At 25.3% G+C, this 14,131-nt stretch overlaps 1 pseudogene; it reads left to right on the forward strand.

The window, feature by feature from the left end:
• Nucleotides 1-1,929: 1,929 nt before the first annotated feature.
• LOC145832191 (ubiquitin-conjugating enzyme E2 2 pseudogene) lies at nucleotides 1,930-2,800 on the forward strand (annotated as a pseudogene).
• Nucleotides 2,801-14,131: the final 11,331 nt, after the last annotated feature.

Raw genomic sequence — 14,131 nt, forward strand, 5'->3', positions numbered from 1 at the left:
GTGTTGTTTAATATCTAAGCTTGATCAACAATATCTTTTTTCACTTTGTGGCTCAAATTATATTTTAATATTTTTCCATAAACTCAAGCTAGTTTTATGAAGTTCATGTTAGTTTTTAATAATTAGGCTTGCTTTATTACCACAAGAGTTGCCATCCTGTTATATATACATTTTCATTCTAAAATATTTATTTCATTCAAAAAAGTGTAATAATACTAAAAAATATATACAGTTTTTTTTTTAATATGTTACTTAATCTGAATAATACTAGTTTTTCTAAAAAGCACTCATCAATTTCACAGTTTTAATAAAATTTCACAGAATTTATTAAAATAAACATTCTTTAAGACACTACTCTTATTTTCAAGTTTTTTCTTTGTTTTACAGTCTATAGTTGGTATAAAAAATTACAATAAAATTATTGTAGATGAGAAAAAAATAACTTTAATATTAATTTCTTAATAACTTTCAAAATAGTAATTAAAATTAGTTTAAGAATAGAGAGACTTAAAAAGCTTTAACTTATAGATGGGATGCCACACATTAGGATACTCAGGATAACACAGAATATTTTAATATTTTATAATATCTCAAGATAAGTCAGGATAGCTCATTTTTAATTTAAAACTTAAGATAGTTCAGGACAGTTCTAACTTTCACAAAATCTCAGGGAAGCTTTTATGATAATTAATCCAAAGACAGATTCTTTTTAGATCTTTAATTAGATTTAGTTTATGCAGTTTCAATATATTTTTGCTTTATATAACCAATTTTTATTAAGAATATGATCTTAATTCACTTTGAAATGCTTATACATTACATATTAGCCGTGGGTAGTTCTTCACTTGTAATAGAATGAACATTGAATTTTTTGTTATAAATCTGATATCAATCTCTTTCATGATTTAAGCATGTGAGGATTTTATGTGGTAAATTAATTTATGTGGTAAAATTAAATTTAGTCATGTAAGATGGCTAATAAAATTCAAACTATTTTCCTATCTTATATAAAGGTAACTAACATGATTACTAAAAATTATCGAAAAATTTTGGTTTAAAGTTATTAAAATTTTGAACCTTGAATCTTTGAAAAAAGTATTTCTCATAAAGTTAGTGAACATCTAAATCAGTGTGTTAGAAACAAAAACTATTTTAAAGGACTTGAAAAAACATTAGGATGACTCAAGGCAGTTTTTAGTAACTCACACAGGTTTTCTAACTTGAAGAATTGCAACCCTGTTACAGTAAAAGTTTGTTTACTTTTTTTAATGTGGATAATTTAAGTTTAAAAAAGTCTTCTCACACAAATCTTTTAATTGTGGTGAACAAAATGTAGTCTGTCATTGATCTAAAAATAAATTAAGAATTATTCAATTTGAACATTCATTTCTGCTCAAGCTTTTTTAGTTATTTTTTTGTTGTGCTAAAGTTTAAGCGAATATACAAATTGTAAGGAATATAATTAAATAACATTAATCAATTTGTTTTATATATGACATATTTGTATGTGCAGTCGTCACTGCCTAGAACAAGTCAGAAAACATTAAAAGCAAAAATAGCCACATAGAGATTGAACATTTAACTTTGTTTTATAAACTTCTGTAGAAATAGTTTCAATACTCTTTCTATATAGTAGTTCTCTATTTAGCTTCAAACTTTCTTTATCTTTTATTTCACTGAAGTACTTAATTTTTTATTTGTGATTTTTGAAAAGGTATTTTTGCTAGTGTTTTTCCCAGTAAAATATTTCAAATTATACAAAGTTTTTTATACTATAAACATTTAAGTTATATGGGATTTACAGATATTTTTAAAACTTACAGAAACACTTGTTTATTAAGTACTGTAAAATTTTATTTCATAATGCATTAAATCGTATTCTGAATGTAGTATTTTTTAAATTTAAAATGAATTGTGACACATGACGATATGTCGGCTGCAGTGGTGAGGTAGTTTTTTTTTTCATTTGTAGCAATATGCAAACTGGGTAAAGTGATAATGAAGCAATAAGTTAATAAAATCTATACCCTAACCCAGCTTACCCGTATATATAAAAAAAATAAAGAAAAAATATTAAAAATTATAATTCAACCTATCAAAAGCGACCCTAGAAATGCAGCCGATGTCATGAGAATTTTTATTCCACTCAGCTCTATGTAAATAATTAAATTAAAAAAAAACTCAGACTTATTAAAAATAATTTAATTTTCTGTTGTTAAATAATAAATTAAATATAGTACAGACTAATTTAAATTGAAATATTTCATCCGTGGATGATTACAAAATTTCACTGAATTGTAAAAACGTAAAGAATGATTCTCTAAAAGACGATGATCAGCAAACTACCGTTGCAAAACGAAGACTTCAAAAAGAGCTGAAAGATCTTAATTCAAACTCACCACATTACATCACTGCTTATCTAAAAGAAGACAACTTGTTTGAATGGGAAGCTGTGATTCAAGGAACTCCAGGAACTCCTTTTGAAGGCGGAACTTTTGTTTTAGACTTGAGTATCCCTGCCGAATATCCGTTTAAACCACCAAAGGTTACTTTTAAGACCAAAATATACCATTGCAATATTAACAGCGAAGGTTATATCAGTTTAGATATTCTTGGTTCTAATTGGGCTGCGGCTATGTCTATACGAACAACATTGTTGTCCATACAGTTATTTCTCACCGACTGCAACCCCAATGACTGTCTCGTGCCAGAAATAGCAGCTCAGTACTTCAGCAATCCTGAAGGATATGACAAAGTTTGCAGGGAATGGACAAAGAAGTACGCAAGTGATGAAAAATAATTTTAGTGACTTCAGTCAATGAAGCACTGTAACTTATCTGAACATTTACATCTTACAATATGTATTAGTATTTTATATGGAATGTTTCCATGTTAAGTAGTATTTTGATAGAATAAATTTCAGAAAAAAAGAAAACATGTTTCTTTTTATATACGGGTAGTTGTAGGTTGTCTTAATTGAAGTTCCTTTAGTTATATGGAAAAAAAAATAAGTTGAAATTTTATGCTTCAGTAGTTTTAACAAATACATTTATACCTACAGTTTTGAAAGGTTTATGTTTTGCTTAGACTTGTTTTTGTTTTAAAACTATACTTAAAGTATATAGAATATGCATAAATTTAAGTGTATTAAAAAAGTTAAATGTTTGATAACGACAATTAAACCATGACATAATTTTATCATAAGGCTTTTAATTTTATTAGGAGTGTTATAAGCAACTTTTATTATTTTTAGTAAAATAAAGTTAATGATACAGATATATTTAAATAACTTTATTAGGATTTCTTTTAAAGTATTAACTTTAGTATAATTTTTACAATCAAGAACAAGATATAAAAAGTGTGATATAAATGTAAAGAGTATGAGTGTAATTGTTAAGATAATAAAAATGCACTGGTATGTACTATATACTGGTTTGTTAACAAGGTTTCAAGAAACAAATTATTCCGATTAATTGATACTCCATTGAAAATTCTTTGCCTAAGTTAAGACTTATGCTTGAGTAGTTTTGTAAGAAATACTAGAACCTTAAATGGCGACTTTGGTTTCGCTAGGATTTACTTTTATATCGAAACTATCCTTAAAGTTTATAAAATATGCATTAATAAAAACAGAATAGAAAACTTTTAATGTTTGATTACGACAATTAAAAGGAAGTGTTTTTATCATATCGCTTTTAATTTTATTAGCGGTGTTGTAATCAGTTTATATTTATCATAGTAAATAAATTAAAAGGTAAATACATTTCATTATACTTTTTCGGTTAGTTAAAAAGTTATAAAGACCTTTTTTTATTTTAGACTCTGACGACTAAGTCTTTGTAAAGAATTGGATAACAAAATTATTAACGTTACTACAGGAAATATAATTTAAATGTAAGTAGCATGATTATAGGTAATACGACAATTAAAAAGTAAACACAAAATTCTTACAAAAAATTTTATGGCTGAAAAGTAAAAGCTTAACATATTCAACTATTTTTATGCACTTATTTTATGTTCATTAACTTTAATAAAATAAAATTTAAACATATTTTTTAAAAGTTTAAATGTTGGATTACGATAATTAAAACTTGATATCTTTTTATCATAATGTTTTTAATTTTATTAAAGGTGTTTTAAACAACTTTTATTAATTCTAGTAAAAAAAAGTATAATATAGAGGTATATCATTAGTTTTTCAGGTTAGTTGAAGGGTGAATTTTTTTTTAATTTTTTGTTTACTTTTACAATTAAAACTTTGCAACAAAATAGATAACAAAATTCTTAACCTTATAAGAAAAATGTAACTTAATTGTAAATTGTACGAGTTTAGTTAGTACGATTACTAAATATTAAAAAAAATATTACAATAACTTTTTATCGTAAAAAAGTAATAGATTAGCATTTTTAACTATTCTTAAAAACATATAAATAGTAAATTAACAAAACTAAAGCTGAATTTGCAAGAAGCACGTTAACAAGCTGCTGTAACGTAGATTTAAAATGTATATTTTTAGATAACACATAATTTTGTAGATAATGATAACAAATTTAAAAGTACTCTTTTTTATCAAACTGACACATGCTTCTGTGTGTTAACAAGCTTTAAAGTAGCTCATTAAAAAGTTAATACTGTAAGGAAAAATTGAAGTTAAAGTAAGTGTATATATGTGTTTAATAAAAATAAGAATAAATACTATAGATAGACTAATAGATAGACTGTTGTAGATTAATGGTTCACAATAGATACAATCTATAATGTTAAATCCGACTGTTTAAAAATATACAACATTTATTATTTAAAAATGCAAATTATGATTAAACAAAATACAAATAAATAACAAATCAAAATACAAAGCATTCACATGAAAGTTTTAGAAATACTGATTCATATGACTAAACCATCAAAAATCATTCAAAAAATGTTTAATAATTACGTCAAAAAATTATTTTCTAATAGTATTTGAAAAAATCATTTACGTTGCAAGACAAATAATTTCTTCTTTGTGTTTGAAAAAAAAACAGTTAGACATTTTAGTTTAAATTTGATTTTAAAACAATTGTTTTGAATACAAAAAAAAGTAATCTCTTGTACAAAAAAAAAGAAATAAAACAACAAACATTAATTACTGAATTAGTTAATTAATTTACAGATTCAATTTGAAGTGCCACAAAACTTTGTATACTTATCGTTCAATTATTATTTAAGGTATTTAAAGCTAGAGAAACTTGGGGTAATATAAAATATGAAATAAAACATAAGTAATCAAACTAATTATAACCAAAATGATCGGCTAAATTTAACGCGAACGGGGCTAAATTGCATGAAGACAATTGCACGAGGGGACTAAATTGCACGAGAACAGAATTGCATGAGTGGAGAAAATTGCACGAAGCCAAATCTGCACGAGAAAACAAAATTAAACGAAGACGATATTGCACCAAAGGTCAATCGTGCACAAGTACATTTTTGCACAAAAGTTAAAAATTAAAAAAAAAATTTAAATAAAAAAAAGTATAAAAAAAAATTTGAATATTAATTTAAGAAAAAGAAATACTGACGAGGGAGTATATAGATAGTAAAAGTAAAAATATAAAAATAACTAATGAAATTTTAATAAAGAAAAATAATTTTAAAAATTAAAAACTTGACTAAAAAAATAAAAAAAGCTACCGAACGAGGGTATGGGTTAGGGGTAACAGTTATAGTTAAATAAAAATTAAAAAATATGTATAAAAACTAAAAACCATAAACAGTAAAAGTTAAAAAAAAACGAAAAAAAATAACTTACCGACCGAAGATATGGGTTAGGGGTAACAGTGATAGCAAAAAAAAAACTTATTAAATAAAAAAACTAAATTTAAAAAAAATCGTAATTCTTGCAAAATTGTTTGCTGGTGCAAAAGTTTCTTCATGCAAAAGTGACCCTTCGTGCAAAAGTATCGTCGTGCAATTTCATCCCCTTGTGTAAAATTATCTTGGTGCAAATTTGTTTACTCGTGAAGTTTTGTACGCTCGTGCATTTTTTATGCGGCTACCAAAATTTAACGAGTTAATAAAACGGTTATACAGTTTCCTAATGGTAAATTTTAGACAACAAAGACTTTTTTTTTCTAAGCAAACATATAATAACAACTTTCAGCCTATACATTTTCTTTTATATGAAAAACTAAAGTTTTAGTACAAAAATTAAAAAAAAAATTCTGTGTAATTAGAGTAAAAAATAAGTTAAAGCGGTTTTACTACAATTAACTGCAATATTCAAGTACATGTTTTTAAACAAAAGTCAAAACTAAATTACACATTATATTTAAGTATAAACAGATGTTATTTTTAAAAATCAGCTATAAACATCATTAGCACTTCTGAAAAAACTGGCTCATTCTATATCTATTTAATGTTTTGGTTGAAACGTTTTGACAGTTGTTATAAAGCGTAGTTTATAGGAAACAAACTATACACAAAATAATTTATTTTATAGAAAAATTTGTACTCTATAAGTTTTTTTTTTGAAAAAGTTCATTCAAAGCCTTCAAAGTTTTTTTTCAAAATTTTTTTGCCCCTTTTTCTTTGACACTTCGATAAATTTATTCAATAAACTCTTCTATAATAAGAAAGAATGAATAAAAACTTATCAATTATAGTTTCAAAGCTTAGCAATGTTTAAAGTTATCAGGTCAAAAAAGGATATTAAATTTAATGTGTAAAATATTTTAAAACTTTGCTATTGTTTAACCAGATCTAGTCTTTTTTCAAACCTCACTTATAATTTTTGTAAGTTTTTAATTTTTAAATCTTTTTATCGCCAGTATAATTTTTACAAATAATCTTAAACTACAACGACATTTTGTGGCTGAACAGTTATTGTATGAAGATTAAATCAGCAAGTAGTAACTCATTTACTTAGATTTACATTATAAATTAAAACAAAGTAAAGTGGATTCAGTATTGGGAGTATAAGATCTATTTTTAGTGGAATTTATAAATTTTGATCTGAAAAATTTTGCAGAATTTCTTTTATTATTATAATGCTTTCATATTTTATTAATTGTTATAAGTATACAAGTAACGATTTTTTTTTCTCAGCACACTACAATTTATATAAATGTGTTAATGCATTCGAAAGAAAGTAAATTACTATCAATGTACAAAACGGTTACTTTAATATTGGGTCCTATTTTAGCTGACCAAGACAGACTCTAATATAATACAATAATATCATAATATCATAACAAAAACTTTAAATGTAGAGATGTTATATATACTATTAGATATAACTATAAAAAACAAACAATTATTATCTGGTAAACATAGCAAGTTATGGCAAGTAGCAAAATATAGAACAAATTACAAAATGTAGCTAAATATATATGTAGCAAAATATGTCTAATTCGGCAAATATGGCAAATTCATTTAGCGTCCATAATATATTTTTATAGCTTCTGGATTTAAAGTTTGATATTTTTTGCCATATTTTTTAATATTTTCAATATTTGCCCAATAATCATATTAGTATTAAAGTATCTAATTAATAAAAAAATAGTAACTTATAATTCTTAATCTAAATTTAAAATTTTTGTCCCTGATAAAATAATTTAAAATAAAATATAGTTTTATTAGGGGCTTTTATAATTAGGCACAATATGGTTTTTTACATCGTAAAAGGAACTTAAAAAAAATAAAAATATATATAATTTTATGAATATTTTTTAGTTATGATATTAGTTTTCTTTCAATACTTGACAAATGCAGCCTACTGTTATTTTTAGCACAAAAAAAAGGATAAATTAATTAAAAATGTTTTAATTCATATAAAACTTTTATTTAAACTCTGGAATTATTATGAAATTAATTAAGTGTAAAAGCATTTCATATTCTTATGAATTTTATAGTTTTGAATGCTTTTTGTAATAAGTTGCAGACATACTTGAAATTAAAAAAACCAAAAAAATAGTATTAAAGCAAAAGTTTATTTTGTATTATGATATAATAATAATTAACAACCATATTTTACCTTTATGTTGATATGAATCTACTTATTTTGTAATTATGCAGCTAAGTAAATCAGGGCCTCAAAAATGCCTGGATACCTAAAAATACCTGGGGTTAGACAACAAGTTAGCCTAAAAAATATCTAGTAAAACCTAGAATTCGAGGAAATGTTCAATAATAACTTGGTAAAACTTGGAATCTTGAACAAAAATCACATAAAATCTTATATTTTAGAAAAAAATATTTTTGTAAAACTATGAAATTTAGATTAAATAAAAAATATTTTTAATGCAAAGAAGTTTTTTTTGTTTAATTTTTTTTCATCACATTTAAGTTGCATTACAATACCTTCTGAATATTTTTATACCTTTTCAGACAGTTTTTTACCTAAAATTAAAATTTATACTGGATTTAAACTAAAAAGTTTATCTTTTTAAAAACTTGGAAAAAATTCAGAAAATTTGAAAAAAAGTTCCTGAAACCTTCGGTAACCTTGTTAGACTAATAAAAATATACCACTGATTTCTACAAAAGTGAAAAAGGCCTTCGTATTTTAAGTGTGAATTTTAATAATTTTTTAAATTGGTAATAAAGAACTTAAAAATCATATCTATTTAAATTTGTTTTAAACTATTTTAAACTTTTATCAGCTTGATTAAATTATTTCATAATTATTGCAAGTTTGATTTTTCACTTATTTTCCATTGTTTTTACTTTTTTTGTAATACGTGACAAACTTTTTATTAAGTCAGGGTTGCTTTACTTACGCTCAAGATACCCAGTGTAACTCGGGCATGCCCAAACTCTATATTAAGCTCAAACTGCTATAAAACTCACATTTTTCTTCCCTGATTATCAGTTTCCATGTTGTTATTACTTCCTCAGTTTATACTTTGGTGTTTTTAAATATTTAAGCTTGTTTAAAAATAATTATTTTATTTGTGGCTCAAACTATGTTTTTATATTTTTCCGTGAACTCAGGCTAGTTTTATGAAGCACAAGTTAGTTCTAATAACACAGGGTGACTTTTTTGCCACAAGAGTTGCAAGCCCGTTATAAATACAATTTCTAATGAAAACTATATTTTATATAATAAATATACTAACACTGAGGACCATATGCATTTTTTTAAAGTTAACACTTAATCTGAATAACACTAGTTTTTGTATAAAGCACTCATAAGTTGTATATCTGAAATTTTAATAAAATTTCAAGAGTTAACTGGAATAAACAGTCTTTAAATAAGAGCTCTATTTTTTTCTAACTTTGTTTTCTTGTGTATGATAGATTCAATAACAGAATAATATTATTCAATTTATAAAAATCAGGGTTGCCACAAAACCTGAAATCCTGGAAAAATCTTAAGTTTAAATATTTAAGCTAAAAAATCTGAAAAAACCTGGAATTAGAGAAATTCTGAAAAACAAACCTGGAATTTTTGAACAAAAATCACTGATAAATCTGCAATTTTAGACAAAACATATCAAGTAGTAAAATTTTCTTATTATAAAATACATTTAAGTAGCTTTACAATAACTTTTCAGTGTTGAAATACTATTTAAAACGGTTTTTGTTCCTTAACCTTAATTTTTAACTAAAGTAGACAAAAATGTGCACTTTTATAAACCTGGAGGAATTTTTTAAAATCTGGAGAAAATATGCCAAAAGCCAACCCTATAAAGTATTTACTTTTTATATTATTAGTGAACAACTTTTCAAATAGTCACTAAAACTAGTTTAGAATAGTGAGATCAAAATGCTTTAATTTTTAGCAGGGTTGCCACACACTAGGGTACTTAAGAAAACTTAGCTGTTTTAAAGTTATGTAAAATCCCAAATGGATTAAGGGTAGCTCAGTAAATTTAATTTTTTTTAATTCAGGATGACTTAGGAGAAATCTGATTTTCATAAAAGTCTCAGGGTATTTCAAAGATTTTTTTTAATCTCAGGACAATTTTTATTCTAGATTTAAAATGAGATTTAGTTGATCCAGTTTCAATGTTTTGGTATTTATAAAAATAATTATGGTTATAAACATAATTGTTATTGATTTATAATTTGTTTCAAAATTGTTCTAGCGTTGCAAATAGTTCTTCGATATTCTTAGAAATAACTTTGTAGTTTCTATTTTAAATCTGAAGTTAATATTTATCATGATTTTACTTTTTTTCATTCAAGTGATTATTTACTTTACCATTTATTAGTCAATTAAAATGTCAAAAAAAAAGTTGAAACTATTTTATATCTTATATAAATTTAATTAACATGGTTACATAAAACCATCCGAAATAATTAATCGTAATTGATTCAAAATTTAAACATTAAATCATTGAAAATAGCATTTCTCATAAAATTAGTAAACATCTAATGCAGATTTTAAACATGCATCAGTAAACATGAGGTATGAGTAGTTTGCACCTAAGGCTTTTTTTAACGGTCTTAAAATAAAAACTCAGTGGGAGGACTGTTTAAGATCTATCAGAGACCGGAGAAGATTTTTGACTCAAAGGGGGAGTAAATCCTCTTACGCTATTTTTTTTTTTATTAAGGAAAGTTTTTTTTTAGAGTAACAAATTATGAGACAGGTTACTAGTTAAATTTAACTTTTTATTAACCAAAAAATATTTTTCTCATTTTTATAAATAAAGATCAGGTAACAACTTAGATTTTGTTTTATTGTTTTTGAGATACTTTGTCTTAAAGTAAAACTGTTTATTTAAGTTAAAAGTTATTAGTTAAAATTATTAAGACATTTAGTGTTATAAAAACAAACTAATATTTCGAATAGTAGAGCATAAATAACAGAATAAGTTTTTAAAAATCAAGTATACTTTCTAACAATAATTTTCTATAAACTTAAGTATTTGTTTTTCTGTACTTCTTTTTTTAATGATTGCATGGGATGAATTTAATGACCAAAATTTAAATGTTTATTTGCTATATATAACTTAAATTAATTTTTACTAAAAAATTGACTTGCAAATCTTTATATATTTCTAAAATAGTTTTCTATAAAAATAACAAATTCAAAGATAAAGATATGGAAAATTCATCAATATCTTTAGTTAACTTTTGCATTATATGAGTAGGTTTTTTTTTTGCTTCTTTAGTTTTATTATTCAAAAAACAATTCAAATATGTGAGGGATATACGTTTATAAGGATAATTCAGTTGTGTAGAAGTGTTTGTATTAAAAATAACTTACATACTTTTTTTTTCTTTTTTTTTTCTATTGGCTATTTTTCAGTTTCGTATAAAAGTTTTTTTAACTATTGTTTAGTTTATCCAGTTTTGCAATTCAATTTTTTTTTCTTTAAACGTTGTGTTTTGTTTTCTAGCTGATTATTAATATTTCTGAATGAAAATTAATAAAATAAAAATAAGTATTTTACTTTTATTAATAAAAAAAAAGCACGAAAGAGGAAGAAATAAATTTCTCAATAGAATAACTTAAATGAATTTTGTAAATGTTTTTACCTACAATTTCAGGCATTCTTAAGAATATTCACCTATGATTCCGTGAATACAGTTTATTGTCTTTAAAGGTTCTTAATTTTATAGCTGGAGATGCAAATATTTAAAATCCACGCGCTAAACAAGGTTGCATAAAACCTGCAATCCTGAAAAAAAAACAGAAAAGATCTTGAAATTTTAAACAAAAGTCTTTAAAACCTGGACTTTTATAAACTTTTACATGTTGAGTGGTAAGATTTCAATTTGACAAAAAAATATCCATCGTATAACAATTTTAACTAAAAAAAATATAAAATAAAACATACAAAAAAGCTTTAAGATGTCTTTTCAATGTTGTTATACTAATGAACACATTTTTTACCTTAATCTTGAATTTAATTTAAAAATAGACTCTAAAATGTGTAACTTTGAAACCTAAAGAAGTTTTGCAAAAAAAAAATTGGCAACATTTTTAAAATAAATATTAAACCATACAAACGCTAGATTTCCAACAGCTAGAAGATTATTGTATACATTGACTGTGTTTTGGCTTCAACATTTGTTTGTTTGGTGCTAATTTCAAAAACATTCGCAAACAAACAAATTGACTAATCGAATAATTTCAGTAATAATTCATTCGAAAGTCTCTGGTATAATAATCTAAGGGGTACGACCAAACCTTATTTCAACTCGAGCTTGTCTTAAAGCATAAAACAGCCCAGATCAAGGACAACTAGTTTGTCCTTGATGTTTTTCTTTTAAATTTTATTCAACAGTTATATTTAATTGATATTAATTATAAAACCAACTATTAATGACTGCAAGTTTTTTTTTTAAATAGTTTATCTTTAAAATTAAATTTTTATACAATACGCAGCATTTGTTTAAATATTGATTAATATGTCATCCGGTCAAATAAGCGAAATTGAAGACAACTTAACCAGTTAGAGTTGATAGAAGCAGATTCTGCTGCTAAAACTGAGAGCGCTTCGGTTAATGATCAACAAAGTGAATCATCTTTGGATGCTTACAAAAAATCGTTGCAATGCAAAAACGTAAGAAATGCTTTTTCAAAAAGTTATCGTTGGAGTACTATCCTTGTATCAAAAAGACTTCAGAGAGAGCTGGAGCAATTAAACTTAAGCTTACCAACTGACATAAGCACTCACTTGAAAGAAGACAACTTGTTTGAATGGGAAGCTTCCATTCAAGGACCTCCGGGAACTCCTTTTGAAGGCGGAAACTTTATTTTAGACTTGAGCTTCCCGGATGATTATCCGTTTCTACCACCAAATGTTACTTTTAAGACGAAAATATACCATTGTAATGTAAACAGCGATGGTTATATAAGTTTAGATGTTCTTGGTTCTAAATAATACTCATGTATGACTATACGAATAACATTGCTTTCAATTCAGTCATTTTTCACCGACTGCAACCCTGATGACTGTCTTGTGCCAGAAATAGCAGCATTTGTTTAAATATTGATTAATATGTCATCCGGTCAAATAAGCGAAATTGAAGACAACTTAAACCAGTTAGAGTTGGTAGAAGCAGATTCTGATAGTGAAACAGAAAAAGATTCTTGGACTAAAAATGAAAGTTGTTGTTGTTGTGCTGAAACTATGAGCAATTCTGTCAATGGTCAGCGAAACGTATCGTCTTTGGATGTTTACAATAAATCTATGCAATGCAAAAATTTTAAGAATGCTTCTGTAGATGACGATGATCAGGAAACTACAATTGCGATACGAAGACTTCAGAAAGAGCTGAAACAATTTAAGTCAAGATCACCAACTGACATAACCGCCTCCTTAATTGACAAGAACTTGTTTAAATGGGAGGCTTCGATTCAAGGACCTCCAGACACTCCTTATGAAGGTGGAAAGTTTGCATTGCGCCTGAAATTACCCAAGGACTACCCATTTAAGCCACCAAAAGTTATTTTCAGAACAAAAATATATCATTGTAATATCAACAGTGATGGATATGTAAGTTTAGACATTCTTAGTACAGCATGGTCGTCGTCTTTGACTATAGAAAAGATTCTGTTGTCAATTCAGTCTTTGTTCACCGACTGCAACCCTGATGACTGTCTTGTGCCGGAAATAGCAGCTTAGTACGTCAACAATCGCGAAGAACACGACAGAATTTGCAGGGAATGGACGAAGAAGTACGCAATTGAAGAAAATGATATGTAGTTACTTCGAACAACAAATTACTTTGATTTCTTTGAAGATTTCTACTTTATTATATGTTATATAGTATGTCAGATAATATTTTTGTAGGCTCAGTAGTATTGCGGTTGAATAAACTATAAATGAAAATAATATTAGCTTTTTATAGATTATCAAATAGTTGAAAAATAACGAGCTTTCAGTTTTGAGTTAGTATAAAAAATTAACAAAAAATCCCTATTTCAAAACATGAAATATTATGATTCTAAAATACTCTTTTCAAACGTTTTCATCTAATGTAGGTTTAATAAAACTTTAAAACATAAAAATATATTAGTAATTATAAGAAACCATGATTAAAAACAGTTAAAAATTGTTATGTTGAACATATATATATTTATAATTACTAAAAAATCCTAGAACATATGTTTCATAAATTACTAAAAAATCCTAGAACATATGTTTCATAAAGCTAAATGCTTTAACTTTCAGCTAGTTTATTTAAAAT

This window comes from Thalia democratica, chromosome 3 (assembly GCF_965202585.1).
Source record: "Thalia democratica chromosome 3, ktThaDemo2.hap1.1, whole genome shotgun sequence".
Lineage (NCBI taxonomy): Eukaryota > Metazoa > Chordata > Thaliacea > Salpida > Salpidae > Thalia > Thalia democratica.